The 17,941-nt window shown below is 37.5% G+C and overlaps 1 protein-coding gene across 6 annotated transcripts in view; it reads right to left on the bottom strand.

The window, feature by feature from the left end:
- Nucleotides 1-17,941, bottom strand: part of ARL15 (ADP ribosylation factor like GTPase 15) — a 407,407-nt gene that overhangs the window by 54,121 nt on the left and 335,345 nt on the right. The gene's annotated exons all lie outside the window — the stretch shown is intronic.

Below are 17,941 nucleotides of genomic sequence, written 5' to 3'. Positions count from 1 at the left end.
ATAGCCAATTGCCAATTGTGTTAAATCAGAGTTTGTGTTAACATGGGTGCACTAGTCTGTATCAGAGTTTGCTGTATCTTAAGCAGTAAACAAGGGTTTAGCTAAAGAGAAGAAAAAATAAGATCTGAACACGAGTGTGTGTGTGCGTGTGCGTGTGCGTGTGCGTGTTGAGGGTGGGGAGAGAATGAGAATGAGGCGGAGAAGAACCCCAGGTGAAGTTTCCTTCCCCCTCTGTGGCTCAGTGATGCTACTGCGAAAGCACACAGGTTTCCCCTTTTCTCCATTAGTTGGGAAAGGACAGAAACCTGCTGGAGGTGAGTACGGTTTGGCAAGGGAAGGAAACACCAGGGGCTGACCTTCTTGGTCAGAAAAAAAAAAAAAAGGCTTGCTAACACCTCCGTGAATTGGGAATAATCCAGAGCCAGAGAGGACAAACCCCATATCCTCTCTCCTCCAGAGATACATCTGTGAATATGCAGAGCGAACCTTGCTGCAGGGCATTTCACACAATTACTGAGAAGAGCAAAGTCCAGATCCTACAACCAACTGCACAAACCCCAGCTCTACTCACTCTCTACCCCTTCCCCAGCTTGTGGCCTCAGGTCCCCAAATCCTCATCTGAATGAAGCTCCAGGGACAAGGTACAAAGCCCTAATCAGAGAAGGTAAAAAAGGAAAACAAGGACAATTCACCAACACTCTACAGCAAACAGTTCTTAATTGAACGTTCCAATCAAACTGAAGTCTAACCAAGAGAAGAGGATATGACGAGTAAGCAGGACTACTGAGCAAAGAGAGAAGGAAAGAAGGGGTGGGAGGAAGCAAGAACCTACCTTGGAAGAAAATATACACCACCCCACCCCCAGCAACCCCCCCCCACCCAAATCTCCATGAGCATATTAGAATACAGGAATAAAGAAAGTATGAATTGAATGAGACATCAGTGATAAGTTAAAGGAACGAGATAAAAAGGGAGATTGCAGAAGGAAAATGAATGAACACAACAATAGTATCACAGAACCAATAGACAAATGAGAAAAGAAGCAGGATAGCTAGAGGTGAAGGAATTCGTGACATTCCAAAAAACCCTGGAAACTTGAGACAATGACAATGAACCGGAATAAGGTAATGACAGAGAGATTAAGGCAATTCAGAATTGAGGACAGATCATGACAAACCACTAAGAGTGTCTAATGTAGAACTCAAACTTAACAGTAGGTCCCTTAACAAATATTAGTCAGCTCTTCCCCACCTAACTCCTACCATCCTTTATGTAAAAACAATGTTCTATGGTTCTTTTGGCCTCATATAAGACTCCCTACACAAGTAAACAGTAAAAATAAATGGACAGGTTTTGTGAAACTTGCCCTGAAGTGGCTTATAGATCTGGTCTTTGCCTAACAGTGGCTTTCCTGGAGAGAAGCAGTAGAAATCGGTCCTATAGACTACTCTTATTCGGTGAATATAAAAGAGAAATCTGGAAGCAATTTGATAAAACAAAAGTATTAGTTTATGCTGTTGGAGCTTTTATCTAATAGATTGCCAAAGCAGCTACAGTTATTAAACTGGAGAAGTTCTCACCTCCTAGTACACACATTTTTATTAAGAGAACAATTGAGAGTTAATTTGTTTTTATATAGTTTTACTTTTTTTCATTAACTAAAGGTCGCACGCTTGCTAAATACTTTTCTAGTAGCACAGAATAGGTAATATACAGATCAAGTGAGCTATAATTATGCCCATTTGTTATTCCCTCACACTGGATCAGAACTGGATTCATTGAGAAGTACTGGGCTAAAGGCTTTAACAAGACATGTCACTGGAACATAAATGCACAGAGCCTGGGGCTCAAGGACTTTTACACAACCACACAACCACACACGCGCGCGCGCACACACACACACACACACAGTCTTTCGTTGCCATCCGGAAGAGAATTGGCTCTTTACTTTTAAAGGTTTAAGTTCAGAAGTGTCTCAGATTGCAAATAATACTCAAAGAAAAAAAATTATAATCTAAAAAAAAAAATCTTGTTAAATAAAGTTAGAGCTACATAACACTGGCCACATAGAAGGTACTTGACAAACATTAGTTGGATGAATAACCCTCAGTACATGTAAAACAACAATTTAATAATTTAATTCCCACTGGATACAGCATTCAGGGCCCGGCACTTCATGCTATTTATAGACTAGCTATGTAACCAGAACTCTCCTCAATACACAACTTTCTACAGAACAAGGCATTTTATCTACAAATACACTAAAATAATAAAGAACAAGACATCATGTAACTAAATATGACTAATGAAGAAAGCACTTATACTAGTAGCTGACTTCGATTTTCAAATGAAAAATAGGAAGTTGTCTATTTAAAAAGCTACTGTGTTTGAAAATGGATTTTTTTATGTATTCATAATACAATCAGGGAACCAACTTTTGCAGTTTGTTCTCCAATATCAGGAGGTATAGTTTCTTCCTCACTTAAAATGCTGACATAGAAGAGAGCATGCATATGATCAAACCCACTTTACTCAAAATACAGCATTAATGGGCTTGCTCATATTCCAAGGATATGTCTCCTTGAACGCTGGTTTGTTTCATAGTTCTCACTTTTTTGGAGGGCTTGACTCAGTCCAAAATGCCATGGCATGCATACAAAAGTCAACCTCTTGTATTTTGAAACAGAACAAAAAAGGAACATATACTCTGACAGGAGATTCTATCATATTAGCTCAGAACACTGAACTTTATCAACTTGATGAAAGGTTTCCCCAAGTTTGAAATACTACAAGTAACTCTCTTTCCAAAAGATTGCTGTATAAGTGAAGAGTGAAAGAAACCCAAAAACTTAAGTTAGGACTGCAGACTAAGAAATGAATAATAAAGAAGATAAGTGCCTTTGCTCAATGTCCACACACTCACATAGTGGCTTGCTCAATTCACATGCAGATATTTGGTAGCAAATTTTAAGTGAGGTGGAGAAAAAGGTGCTATATTAATGTGAAAAGTTAATGATAAGTAAAACAATAATAACCACATAACATGAATGTTATGATTTGATGATAATGTGAAAGATCCACCAGGTAATAAAATTATGTAGTATTCAACCATATAAAAGTACGTAGTGCTCAATGAGGAACGAACCACTTCTAATAAGCCAAATGGAGATTTCTGAGAGGAGGAATATGAGGATGGCTTTATGATGGTTGGTCTGCTGTGGGAGCGGCTAGGGTCTGGATTTCTGTTAACAGTATGAGAGAAAAAGGGCCCAAGACAGGGGAGATTCTGAGCCATTCCCTATTTTGGATGCTAAGCTAGCACAATCTAGTCACAGCTTTTTGTCATTTGATTATCATCAAAACAGATTACTTCTCCATTTCAGGATAAGAAGGAAGCAGGATTTCAACTCATGCTCTATCATTACCCATCCCAGGCAACAAATTAAAATAATCCACTATTATAATTATGTACCGGATAAAGAGATCTTCCATCCTACTCTTGGATTTTTTTTAAGCAAAGTTCATGTAAGCTGGTAGGTCATAGGGAATCTTAAGACTTATTCCCACAGTGATACTTGGAACATTTTCCTTCTGGACTTTATTCAACACAATGTTCTAAGCATTATGAATGCTCCGAGGTATTCCTGAATAATAACCCAGACTGCAGAGTGAAAGTAAGTAGCAATTAAAATCGCAGAGACAGAGAGGAACACCGGCACAAGGAAACAACAGCATCTGTCTCTGAAGATTGCTGGACTGGTGATCAAGCTTAGGGGTCAGCAAGCTGGGCCCGAGGTCCAAATCCAGCCCACTGCCTGTTTGTGGATAGCCTGCAGGAGCTAAGAATGGTTTTCACGCTTTCTTGAGAAAAAAATCAAATAATGATAGTATTTTAGGACATGTGAAAATTAGATGAAATTCAAATTTCAACGTCCATAAATAAAGTTTAATTGGGACATACTACATTCATTTGTTTAATATTGTCTATGGTACTCGTGTGCAGCAGAGGTGAGTAGTCAGGACTCAGCATGGCCTGCAAAAGCCTAAAATATTTACTATCTGACTCTTGAAAGAAAGTTTGTGGACCGGGAGCTACCTCAGAGCTTCTAATATCATGTGACGAAGCATCTGGTTTGTTTTGTATTTGTTTTCTAGGCCATCACGGATCAAGCTATGCTTTTGTAGAATACAAAATCATGCACTTGGATGTTACAGCAATGTTAAATTGCTATCAGTTTCTTAAATGCTTACTCTCAATTTCTGCATTTATCCTGCTGCATCCTGGTACATTTTGTGGACTAGCACCAGTCTACAGATCATATTCTAAAAAGGATGGATCTAGATAATGCAAGAATACCTTCATGCAACTTTCTGGAAAACCTCACTCTTTTCCCTTTGTACTTTTGATGTAGTGATCACTAAAAATATTAGTAAACAAATATATACATACCTGGATAAAATTACAGTTTTCCCATAGATCTTTTTTCTTTGAGTGTTATGCTTTAAAATTATAACAATTGTTTCTCCATTACCCACCACCTGATACCCCATACTATACAAAAATTTTACTGTTCCCCTAAGCTTTGGATAAAAGAAAAAAAATTTCATTTATATCTCATGCTTTTGGGAATGATAACTCAAATTTCATAAACCAAACAATTAGTACAAATGTTTTTTGGACAATCTGTGCTGTGATTTTGGAAGTTGTGTGTGAAAGAATGAGAGTCCTTGCACAGATGAAAACAGTTTCTTATGTTTAAATTTTTAGAAGGTTGAAAAGATTTCTTCTTATGCTTGCTTTATAATAGCAAAGTCCCTTGATATGTCAAAGGCCACAAAAGTAATTTTTAGCTAGGTACAAAGAGTGCTTTGGGCTTGTTTTATATGACACTCCCTGGTTTTAGTATTGCATTTAAAAAAAATGACTGCGAAAAAATCATCTCCATGAAACTTTTTTTTATTGGCTTAAAGTCAGTAGTGATTTACTTTCAAATTTCAGTCTTTATCTCCCAAGGGAAATGCGTATTTACTTCTACTGTGATTTTTTGTTTAAGAAATGAAATAATTTCTAAACGTCTTTAAACATTAAGAAAGATGAAACTCCATTGTAGGGCCAATGAAGTTGTTATTATTAGGTGTCAGATGATCAAACATTCAAACAAGCAGCAGCACTGGGATTTCAGAGTGTAAGGAGAAAGGCAAGTCTGCAAAAAGTAACTCCAGGCATGCTAAGCATGTGAGAAGAGCATTTAGACAACAGGAAAATGTTTTCTTTATTTATTGTCAGGGAAGTATGTTGTTGCTAGCAAAGGATGAAAATTTCAAAGCAGAGGGAATATAAAACTGCTGTAGATTGAACTTCTGCAAATGTCCACTTTGCTACATAGCTCCACTGTCATAAAACAGTCAACATAGTAAGATATACTAGTTCAGAACAATGACATAATGTTTATAAATATTTACATGTATGCTGAACTAGACCATTCCTAAGAGATGCAGCTGTGATAGAGAAAGAAAATTGGGGCTTGATTGGAGCCCTCATTTTGCCAGGTACTGGGCCGCATGACCCTGTGTAAGTCACTCAACCTTTCTGAGCCTCAGTTTCTTACCTGTAAAATAAATGGGATATTACCCACCTCAAGGAATTAAGGAAGGTAATATAGTATCTCACAAACTACAAAGCACTATACAAACATAAGGGATTGTTATTATTATTATTGAGTAGAGAGTAACAGAATCTTAATACATATTTATAAATTTGCTGTACATAAAATGAGCTTTTGATACAAGAAAACAGATTCTAGGTTTTTTCTATACTTTAACACCCTTTTCTAATGATATCACTATTTCTTGAAGCAGGGAGTATATTGAGGGAAACCCTTATTAGACAATTTATACATAAAATTCTAACTAATTGTAGTCATGGTCAGTGCTGTTGAGGGTCAAGGAGCTATGAGAGTGTGAAACAGAAAGATGTTTTAGTATGAGAGAAGATGGGGGTAAGGAAGGTGGGGATGAACATGGCAGGGGTGGGGGAACTATGTTTTTTTCACTCTGACACCTGAAGGAAGAGGAGTCATTAGCCAAGGGAAGGTGAAAGCAAAGCTAATATCCCACATATGATTACATTTTCCTCATTTAATGAGATAATCAGTTTATATAATCACAATTAGTATGGGCATATCAAAAAGTTTCTGGGCCATCACACTATGCCCATTTGTAGAATCAAAAACCACAAGCAACACTTATTACTTGGTTAGAGTCTTATCTATGAACCCTTGAGAACACTAGGTTTTCTTCTTCAGGGCTAAAACTGTTATAAGGCAGTATTGGATTTTTTTTAACCTTATGCACATGCACATTACACGTATGGTATGAGAACAGCATTTCACTTTCAAAATCCAAGATAATTTAATTTCAGATCTTTCATTGAGTATGTACTGGTTCAGATTTCTCTGCTCTACACAAGGTATTTCTCATCCTCCATTTTTTTTTTTTTTAAATCCCAAAAGATAGGGGAGCTTTCTCTCATTTCTCCAAGTGGTGGAATTATCCTGATGTTAGGGAAGTCAGTGCCGGGATGCTTTAGAGTCTGGATAACACCTTTAAAGGATAATGGTATGAAAATAGGCAAGGAAGGCCCAGTTACTTCAGTAAGGTTGCTACATACATTCTCTCTATCCATCATCTGGAAATACATTCCTCTTTCTTGGAATCCAAGCCCTATGCCAAAAGCACAGAATATGTACACTGATTTCTCCATATTTGGAGGTGAATAAGTTAATTACTACAATGATAGGAAAAGAATAAGGTAATTATTTTCTAATAATATTTCCACGTTCCATAGCCTAATTTCTCACCGGCTCACTATATACTCCTTACACATCACGTCCCTGCCTCCCCAACTTCCCAACCATTCCACATCTGCCCCAGAATAGCTTTCCTATCACACCAAATGCTGATAGCCTAGAAGGTGAGTAAAAACTCATATTCCACTTTAAGGACCCATGTAAAGAGGTTACATTATTAGGAATCTACACTGTGCTAGGCCTTCAGGTCAAGTGTTTCACATATATGGCTTTACTTCATACTCAAAACAGTCAGGAAAATTAGGCATTATCCAAAGTTTGCCTCCAACACACTGCTTAATTCGACCACACTGCTCCTCGCATAAGGAACAGAATATTTCCTTTTTGTTTTGGTGAGGAAGATTGGCCCTGAGCTAACATCTGTTACCAATCTTCCTTTTCTTGCTGAGGAACATTGGCTGTGAGATAACATCCGTGCCCATCCTCCTCTATTTTGCACGTGGTATGCCGCCACAGCATGGCTTGATGAGCAGTGCGTCAGTCCGCACCCGCAATTTGACCCTGTGAACCCCGGGCTGCCAAAGCAGAGGATGCAAACCTAACCACTATGCCACCAGGCTGGCCCCACATATTTCCTTTTCAAATCACTGTTTGTAAAGTGGAAACTATTTTATGGAAAGACCTTAAATCTAATTTCTCACCTCCACTCCAGTGTTTCCACACTGCACCTGCTCTTAGGGTAACACAGGTGCCATACTCCAACACTATCTTCTGGAACCTGTCTAAGAAATTGTTCTTTGAGTGAAAATATCTATACTCCTTCCAGCATGGAAATGCACATCTCCTGCTTTTGTTCAACATAATAGCAAAGTCCCAGTTAACTTGAAGTTCATTTCACAAATATTTATTAAGCACCTCTCATGTGACACACTGGGCCAGGCCCTGCAGAACTCCCCAAATGGAGACCTTGAAGAACTTGCCTTCAACTAAGGATTATAATACAAAGGACATAGCAGAGAAGGTGGAGAAGAGTCTACATCCCTCCATTTAGTCCCAATATCCCAATAATTTCCTTCATTCAACAATGAGGTTACTTTTGAAAAGGATGAAATTTTTTACGTAATCATTTTTGTGCCAAGCTAACATAATGAGATTTACCATTTCCTCTTTAAAGAGTTTTATAAATATGTAAATACTTTGCAAAGTATCCCTTGTGTGCCTACAGCAATATTATGGTATTAGGATTACAACTGCAGTTAAAAATTCTAAAACTGCGAAGTATTTTACAGTTTAAGAAAGAATGTTTTGATAAATAAAACACATATCTAAAACTTACATTTTAAAGAAGGGCAGGAAGGGCCGGCCCCGTGGCTTAGTGGTTAAGTGCGCGCGCTCCGCTGCTGGCGGCCCGGGGTTTGGATCCTGGGCGCGCACGGACGCACCGCTTCTCCGGCCATGCTGAGGCCGCGTCCCACATACAGCAACTAGAAGGATGTGCAGCTATGACATACAACTATCTACTGGGGCTTTGGGGGAAAAAATAAATAAATAAATAAATAAAATTATTAAAGAAGGGCAGGAAAATGACATCAGCAAAAATGGCGGAGTAGGCACATCCAAGGGCCCCAGCCCCCAAGGCAATATTGAAAAAATCAAGCAAAGACTGTCAGAATCAACTTCTCAGAACTCTGGGAAAAAAGGCTTTACAGCAATCAGGAGAATGCTGAATCAACAAAAAAGCAATTTGAAAATGTTAGGAACGCATTGCGATTTTTTATTTGTCCTGGGACAATGCCTCTCCCTGGCTCAGCAGTGATCTTGAAGATGACAGTCCAAATTACCAGGATGGGATGCTGGTCCCTGGTTCTGGAGGGAGCAGAGCAGACTTTGTTTGTAAAGAACTGTGTTTGTCTGTTCTAACGTAGCTGGGGACTAACTGAAGGACTGATACAGGGTGCCCGTCTTTGTTTCACCTAACTAGGAACTTACTCAAGGTGGAACTCCTTTTAAGGCAAACTAAAAGCCTGTAGTCACCTGGGGCAAAAGATTAAGTTGAGGCATATGATAGACTGCCAAAATCCTGGGAGGAAAAGCTAGAGAGAGTTTGAGAAATCAGAGAATTCAGAAGCACTTGAATAAACGGGAATTTACAATGTTATGCACATGCTCAGGGCAGCATGTATGCTCAGAAAAGACCTGAAAGTCTTTTTTTTTCTCCTCCTTCTCTCTCTCTCAGCTCCTGGCATTCAAAGAAATCTCTGTCAAAACAATAGCTGAACACAAGCTAAAGGAACAGAGAATTCAGAGACCACATATGACTAAGAATACAGACCTTACAAAAGTAGTTTAGAAAAGCTGCTACACAAACAGTTATAGCTCATAGCAAATAACAAAAACAAACCCTGAGAAGGGAGAAGACTCTGATTTCCAGAGTTACCATATTATAATATTCAAAACGTCCAGTTTTCAACAAAAGATTACAAAGCATGTGAGAAACAAGAAAGTATGGCCCATTCACAGAAGAAATAAACAAACTTTCCCTGAGGAACACAGACATTGGACCAACTAGACAAAGATTTTAAATCAATTGTCTTAAATATGCTCACAGAGCTAAAGGAAATCATGGAAAGAATGCTAAAGGAAACTAATATGATGTATGAACAAACAGAGAATCTTAATAAAGAGACAGAAATTATAAAAAGGAACCAAACAGAAATTTGGGAGCTGAAAAATATAATAACTAAAATGAAAAACTAACTAGAGGGTTTCAACAGCAGATTTGAGCAGGGAGAAAAAAGAACCAGTGAACTCAAAGATAAGTCAATTGAAATTATCCAGTCTGAGGAGCAGAAAGAAAAAAGGATGATGAAAAATAAATAGAGCCTAAGAGACCTATGGGACACCATATTAGTGTACCAACATACACATAATGGGAATCCTAGAAGAAGAAGAGAGAGAAAGGAGAAGAAAGAATATTTAAGAAATAATGACTGAAAACTCCTAGAATGTGATAAAAGACATGAACCTATACAGTCAAGAAGCTCAACAAACTCCAGGAAGGATCAATGCAAAGTGATCCATACCAAGACACACAATAATCAAATTACTGGAAGCCAAGGACAAAGAGAGAATTTTGAAAGCAGCAAGAGAGAGGCACTTAGTCACATACAAGAGATCTTCAATAAGATTAACAGAAGATTTCTCATTAGAAACCACCAATGCCAGAAAGGAGTGGGATGACATTGTGAAAGTGCCAAAAGAAAACTGTCAACTAAGAACTTTATATCTGGCAAAACTATCCTTCATAAATGAAGGAGAAAGTAAGACACTCCTAGATAAACAAATGCTGAGGAGGTTCATCATCAGTAGACTTGCCCTACAAGAAATGCTAAAGGAAGTCCTTCAGGCTGAAACGAAAGAATACTAGACAGTAACTCAAAGCAGTAACAGAGAAATAAAGAATTCTGATAAAGGTAACCACATAGGTAAATATAAAAGTTAATATTATTGTATTTTTAGTTGTAACTCCTCTTTTTATTTCCTATATGATTTAAAAGACAAGTGCATAAAAGAATAATTAATAATTTAAAATCTATGATTATGGGCACACAATGTATAAATGTAATTTATGAGAACAACAACATAAATGGGGGGAGGACAGAACTGCATAGAAGCAGAGTTTTTATACATTATTGAGGCTAAGTTGGTGTCAATTCAAAGTAGATTGTTATAAATTGAGGTTGTTAATTGTAATCCCCATGGTAACCACTAAGAAAACATCTAAAAAACATACACAAAAGGAAACGTGACACATTTGCTTTATCTTGTTTACTATCTTTCTCCTTTACTGCACTGAAAGTTCCATAAGGTCAAGGGCTTGGCTTGTCTTGATCTCCACTGCATCTTCCATGCCTAGAACAGTGCCTGACACATAGTAGATGCTTGGTAAATATTTGCTGAATGAATGAGTTACTGGAGATGTTGAGCAGACAAATGGGTAGATGAGTTTAAAGTCCAAGCAAAAGGGCCTAAAGCGGTGACATAAGTTTGAAAATCAAAGGAGATTAAAATGAGTATTATTTTCTCCAACTTAAAGATGTAGAAATTGATTCAGACATGGTAAAATGAGTATGTGTAATGTATACACTATCTTCGCATTATCTCACAATCTGAAGTAAAATTAGCTAGCAGAAACGACAAACATTTTCCTGGTGCAAATTCTAAAGGGAATTTAATATCTGGACATTTTCTTAAAAGCACATTGAAAAACATAATGAAACAATGTATCCTTAACAGTGATTTTCTTATTGTGGCCCCTGCTGACAGCTCAGGGTCAACTAAAAAAATCAATGTACTTCAGTGAAAGCATTTTGCAGTCCAAACCAATGAGGCTGGGGCACAAAGATTTCTCAAGCCTTCACTTAATCTAAGGACACAGTTTAGAATACCTACTGACATAGATATAGCTTGTCCTCTCCTTTATTCTGTTTTGACAGTATTCAGTTCAAGGTCGACCTCTCTTGTAGCAATTTTGTATTGCTAAGTGAAGAGAGAGCCAGACGCTTTGCACACCAGGTGACCAAGTTGCAAGGCTGAACTTTTATCATAAATATCAGTATGTCTGATTTGTTTTATTGCCAAGATAAGTGGCCATTCCACCCCTTTGTGGGGTGAGAGTTAAGTGACTTGTCCAAGGTCAGAGGGCAAGTGGCAGAGCTGGGGCTTGACCCCAGGCCTCCAAACTCCCAGCTCAGAGAGTATTCCACTACTCTCGATCCTCTGTCCTTTTTATATTCCCATAATAAAAGACAGCATTTCTGGAACACATTTCTGGAACACTGTGGGTGGGATCCTGGGGTTGTCTGTCTTTTTAACCTTCCTCAAAGCATCCCTCACTGCAGGAACTAGAAGAGGCTTGTTCTTGTTAGGGGTCCCTCGTATCTTGTCCTTGTACCATATGGCCCAAGTGTTATGGCTTCAGGCATCTGCCCTATGCTCATTTTCTATCTACATCCAGTCAAGGACTGGGGAATATCAAAGACAAATAGGCATTAAGATAATTCTGTATAAAACAACATAGTTTGAATGAGCTTGAAATTTTTTCAATCACTGTTTGGGCTAGGGAAAATATAAATAAATACAGTGATAGACTTCAGAAATTATTATATCGAGTGTGATCTTAAAAACAATAACAAATCCTTTCCATGGGTTTTATTATATTTTAAATAACATTTACTTGTTCCACGTAATGCATAAAGCTTAAAAGAGAAAAATATTGTGCCTAAACCCACCATCCAAATGACCAAAGTGAAAATTAAATTTTAAAAAAGGAGAATACATGCATGGATTTAGGAAACTCCTATAGTAGAGAAAGGCAGGAGACAGAAGGTAAAAGGCTCATGATCATCTAACATCCCCATCCCACTCTGTAAAATTAATTACTCTTAATCGTATGTATTATATTTCTGTGTATTCTTCCAGAAAAAAATTAATCTTTTAAGTTTTAGGAAACTGTGTTTGTGTGTATTAACTTAACGTGTGTATATTTTCAGAAAAACATACACAAATCAACTCACACTGTTTGGATTTCTGAAACTTGTTCTTTTCTTTAATTTATCCTGCAGGTCTTCCAATAACAGCACATAGATATCAACCATATTTTTTTCAGGGATCGTATGGTGTTCTGTTGTACAGAAGTAATGTAATTTATTTAAGCAGCTCCCCCTGATGAATATTTAGATTGTTCACAATTTGTTACCATTATCAGCAATGCTTCAGTGAACATCCTTGTAGATATAGATTGGTGTACTTTTATAAGACTATCTCTAGGGAGAATTACTGGGAAGGGTATTGGGTCAAAAGGAATATGCATTTACAATTTTGATAGGTATTACCAAATTGCCCCCTAAAAGGCTTGCATAATTTTTATTCTAGCAAACAGCTGGTGATCATGATATCCATAATACTTGTAATCAAAAGTACATGGGAACAAAACTGAGAGCCCAGAAATAAACCCACACATATGTGGACAACTAATTTACGACAAAGGACCCAAGAACATACAAAGGAGATAGCAAAGTCTCGTTAATAAATGGTACTGGGAAAACTGGACAGCCACATGCGAAAGAATGAAACCAGACCACTATCTTATACCATACACAAAAATTAACTCAAGGTGTGTTAAAGACTTGAATGTAAGACCTGAAACTGTAAAACTCCTAGAAGAAAACATAGGCAGTACACTCTTTGACATTGGCCTTAGCAATATTTTCTTGGATATGTCTCCTCAGGCAAGGGAAAGAAAAGAAAAAATAAACAAATGGGACTACATCAAGCTAAAAAGCTTTTGCACAACAAAGGAAACCATCAACAAAATGAAAAGGTAACCTACTGAATAGGAGAAGATATCTGCAAATCATACATCTGATAAGGGCTTAATATCCAAAATATATAAAGAACTCATACAACTTAACAACAAACAAACAACCCGATTAAAAAATGGGCAGAGGATCTGAACAGACATTTTTCCAAAGAAAACATACAGATGGTCAACAGGCACGTTAAAAGATGTTCAACATTACTAATTATTAGGGAAATGCAAATCAAAACTACAATGAGATATTAGCTCATGCTCATTAGAATGGCTATTATCAAACAGACAAGAAACAAGCGTTGCAGAGGATGTGGAGAAAAGGGAACCCTCGTACACTGCTAGTGGGAATGTCAAGTGGTATAGCCACTATGGAAAACAGTATGGAGGTTCCTAAAAGAAATATATATATATATATAATATTATATATAAAAAATATTATATTATATATATACACATATATAAATAGAATTGCCATATGATCCAGCTATTCCACTTCTGGGTATTATCCGAAGAATATAAAAACACTAATTCGAAAAGATATTTGCACCCCTATGTTCACTGCATTATTTACAATAGCTAAGATATGGAAATGACTTAAGTGCCCATCAATGGATGAATGGATAAAGATGTGGTGTGTGCATATATATATATATACACATACTACTCAGCCATAAAAAAGATGAAATCTTACCATGCGTGACAACATGGATGGACCTTGAGGGTACTATGCTAAGCAAAATAAGTGAGACGGAGAAAGTCAAATACTGTATGATTTCACTCATATGTGGAAGATGAAACAACAACAACAACAAACACATAGATATGGAGAACAGATCGGTGGTTACCAAAGGGGAGGGAGCGCAGGGGAAGGAGGGCAGGGGAGGGAGAAATGGGTAAAGGGTGTCAACTGTATGGTGATGGATGGCAACCAGATTTTGGTGGTGAGCATGCTGTAGTGTATACAGAAGTTGAATTATAATGTACACATAAAAATTCTCAATTAAAAAGAAGTATATGCAATTAAAAGCTATGATGTAAACATAAACTATACTTATTGTGTATTCTAGTCCACATACCCATGCTTTGGGACTACTATGATTTACATAAATAATTACCATTAACTACAACACAATATATCTGGAACTCCAGGTTACCAAACAACTTTAATTCACTGAGAAAACAATTCATACTCTTTGCTATCGAACCTTCTATAAGAATGATCCTGAGAGTTGGAGGCCAGCCCAGTATTCATAATTGGAACCATGCAAGAGTGTGTTTATGTGTGTCACTTTCTGAACAGTAAGTTTCATTTTGAAATTGATCTGAATCTGCTTGTAAAAATCTCAAAACCAAAACATCCGTTTATTGTCTCCATGCAAGAGGTGATCAGAAATATACATTAAATTTATATTCTATTTTCCTCAAAAGCAATGAGAAATAATTCACAGAAGTGTTCAAGTGAGGTGAAAAGATTTCATCATTTAACTTTGGCTCATTTAAATTGGATCTAAGGTCAAAATAATATATGAAAGTTTTAGGGTGAATTCTAAATTATGAAGATAGTTGTCCTGTGGATATCAAGAGAGCACACAGTAGAAGGCAGTGGTTAAAAGGGAGGTCTATCAAAATAAGTTTTTTAAAAAGTAAGGCTTGTGGAGCTACAACTCAGCTTCTTTACAAATTGTGTGACTTGAGAGAAATTACTTAACTCTCTATGCTTTAAATGAGATAATGTAGGGCCGGCCCCGGGGCTTAGCGGTTAAGTGCGCGCGCTCCGCTGCTGGCGGCCCGGGGTTCGGATCCCGGGTGTGCACCGACGCACCACTTCTCCGGCCATGCTGAGGCCGCGTCCCACATACAGCAACTAGAAGGATGTGCAACTATGACATACAGCTATCTACTGGGGCTTTGGGGGGGGGGGATAAATAAATAAAATTATTAAAAAATTAAAAATAAATAAATAAATAAATAAATGAGATAATGTAAATAAAGCATTTAGCCCAGGACCTGGTGCTTAAGAGAGTGCTCCCAACATGTGGGCTGCTATTAATCTACAGCCACTATTACCCCAGTATTAAGAGGAGGTCTAAAAACGTAGGAAAGAACAAACAATATTTTCCTAAGGATACAGAGAAAAAAGGTAATAAAGGGTAGGAGGAATTTGACAATAGACATTTACTACCTAATGAGCACATTTATCCCCTCCCTCAAATGAAAAATAACCATGTTATCTGCAAAGAAGCAGATCACAGCGCAAGCTTGTCAGATTTCCACATTATGGTTTTGGTCTTCCAAGACTTTTGCAGACTTTGGCATGGTAGAAATACATCTTGAAACCCTTATTCTAGAACTGAAGAACTGAAGTTAACCTCTTTGTTTTGGGTGAAAAACAGCATTTTCCCATAGGAGCCAGCACAGAAACTCATAGGGTCTTTTGACAGGAGAGGTGAAATTTAGCTTTATTTCACCTCCCAATTTTGTAGATTTCATGGAAAAAAATCATAAAAAATAAAAATTCAACAATATAAAACTGACTTAAAAAATAAAAATTCAAGAATATAAAACTGACTTTAAAATGTAACTTGAATTTTTCACATCTTTGATAATTGATTGCCAGGTAAATTCTGGAAACAGATGCTTATTTCTTCTCAGCAAGAAACTTGACTTACTTTCTAATGCTCTAACAAGTAGGCTTCTCTAGATTAGACCTTGTAATTTCTCTTCTTATCTGAAGATTGCAAATGAGGGAGGGTAACTACATGGGTTGCCTTCCACCATAGCTGAGGCAAACTCTGCAGAGGACTCTCCAAAGAGCTTGGCTGTGCCCAGAGAATCTTCTCAGCAAGTGTTACCTCCTCCTCCCTCCACTTGGACAAGAGTTGAAACTTACTTGTCATCTCTTTTATAGAATATTGCCTTCACAGGAAGACCTTCACCAAAATCAATTAGTGTAATATTCCATGGTAAAGTCATTTTATTTCTCTGCTTTTCCTCTAAAAAAAAAAATGTTTCGTATCTTCCCCCTTGAGAAAGATGCCTACAGGTATTTCTATACTGGTGTTAAACAGTTAAAACAAAATTGGTGGGATCTTTGAACTAGTTGGGGTTTGCACAGTTCTCTAATCTTACTTCCTCCTAATGTAGAAATCCTTTCTACAACATCCTTGACAATTAGAAACAGAATTTTCAGGGAACGCTCTATCAGTGTAGAACTTGCTGTGAGGGGTACCCTGTTACAGTAAAAAAAAGCACCGCAGGAAAGCTGAGAAAGCCGGAGTCCCACTCCGCTCTCTGCGGTAAGCCGCTGTCCTCACTCTGGGCTTTGGTCTTCTTATCTCTAAAACATGGGAGTTATTATTATTTATGGATCATTAAGATCCCTTTGAGGTCTAACAGTTCAAAAAATATTTCATAAAAAAATCCGTGACAGAAATCTGCCTTCCTTTAACTTCTGCCTATGTGACCTTTTCTCTCATCTACAGAGATACAGGTAAGTACATTTTCACACAGTAGTTCCTTAAAATCGAAAGCTGGGTAGCATGCCTGCTAGAAGCATTCTTTTCCCCAGGCAGAGAAGATTCCTTAGAATATATTTCTTGTTTACATGTTGTTAGTATATCCTTCAGTGTTTTAGCAAACGATAAAATGGTTAAAAGGACAAAACTTATTTATGGTATTTTACTGGAAGAGGGTAAGCGGAGAGTTGAAATTTTGCAACTAATAGTATGTGTTTTAAAGTCTTTCTTTTTGTAAGAGGTTAAATAAAGAATATTATTTTAGCAATCTGCAACTGATTGACAACAGTTGACATTTAATTAATTATTATTCCTATGAGCCAAGGTTTTATTAACTTTGTAGGATTTCCAAAAGCTGAGATGAAGGACACTGTGTTGAAATAGTGGTGAAAGCCTTAGAGACAACAGAGGGGAGCAGGGCTGCCAGGCCTTGAAGTAAATGGGCCATGCATTGTGCAGTTTGGGATTCTATTTCTGGTTTTTTGGTTTTCTTGAATCCTTCCTCACTGTTAGTCTGTCTGCTATTACTTCACACTGCTGCCAATGGCTCTGACTAGAGCAACTCATCTCTCTTCTTCCCATTTCCTGCTTCTCATCTATTGTGGGTTTAGCAACCAGATGACCAAACATTTTAGAAATTTGTCTGAAATTAAAGTAAATGGACAAGATACCGTTTTTCATTTATCCAATTGGTTAAAAATATAAAAGAATTACTATTATTGTGATTGTGGGGAATATACACAAACTCATATTCTGCTAAGGACAGTATACAAACTGGACAGCTTAACCTTCTGGACAGCTATTTGGCAATCTATTTTATTTTTTAAATAATTTTATTTATTTATTTTTCCCCCAAAGCCCCAGTAGATAGTTGTATGTCATAGCTGCACATCCTTCTAGCTGCTGTATGTGGGATGCGGCCTCAGCATGGCCGGAGAAGTGGTGCATCGGTGCGCGCCCGGGATCCGAACCCGGGCCACCAGCAGCGGAGCGCGCGCACTTAACCGCTAAGTGACAGGGCTGGCCCCATGGCAATCTATTTTAAAAGCCCTAAAACAATGCATCCTCTTAATCTGACAAATTGCACTAGTAGGAATCCGTTATCAGAAAATAGATGGACAAGTACAGAAGGATGTACAAATAAAGCTTTTTTAATAATAATGGAAAACTGGAAATATTCTATACATCCACAAATAGGGCATTGGTTCAATAAGCTATGCTGTTGCCATATAACAGTGCCATGA

This window comes from Diceros bicornis, chromosome 20 (genome assembly GCF_020826845.1).
Source record: "Diceros bicornis minor isolate mBicDic1 chromosome 20, mDicBic1.mat.cur, whole genome shotgun sequence".
NCBI lineage: Eukaryota > Metazoa > Chordata > Mammalia > Perissodactyla > Rhinocerotidae > Diceros > Diceros bicornis.
Note: the sequence above shows the minus strand (reverse complement) of the source record. Positions and strands in the feature narration are given on the sequence as shown.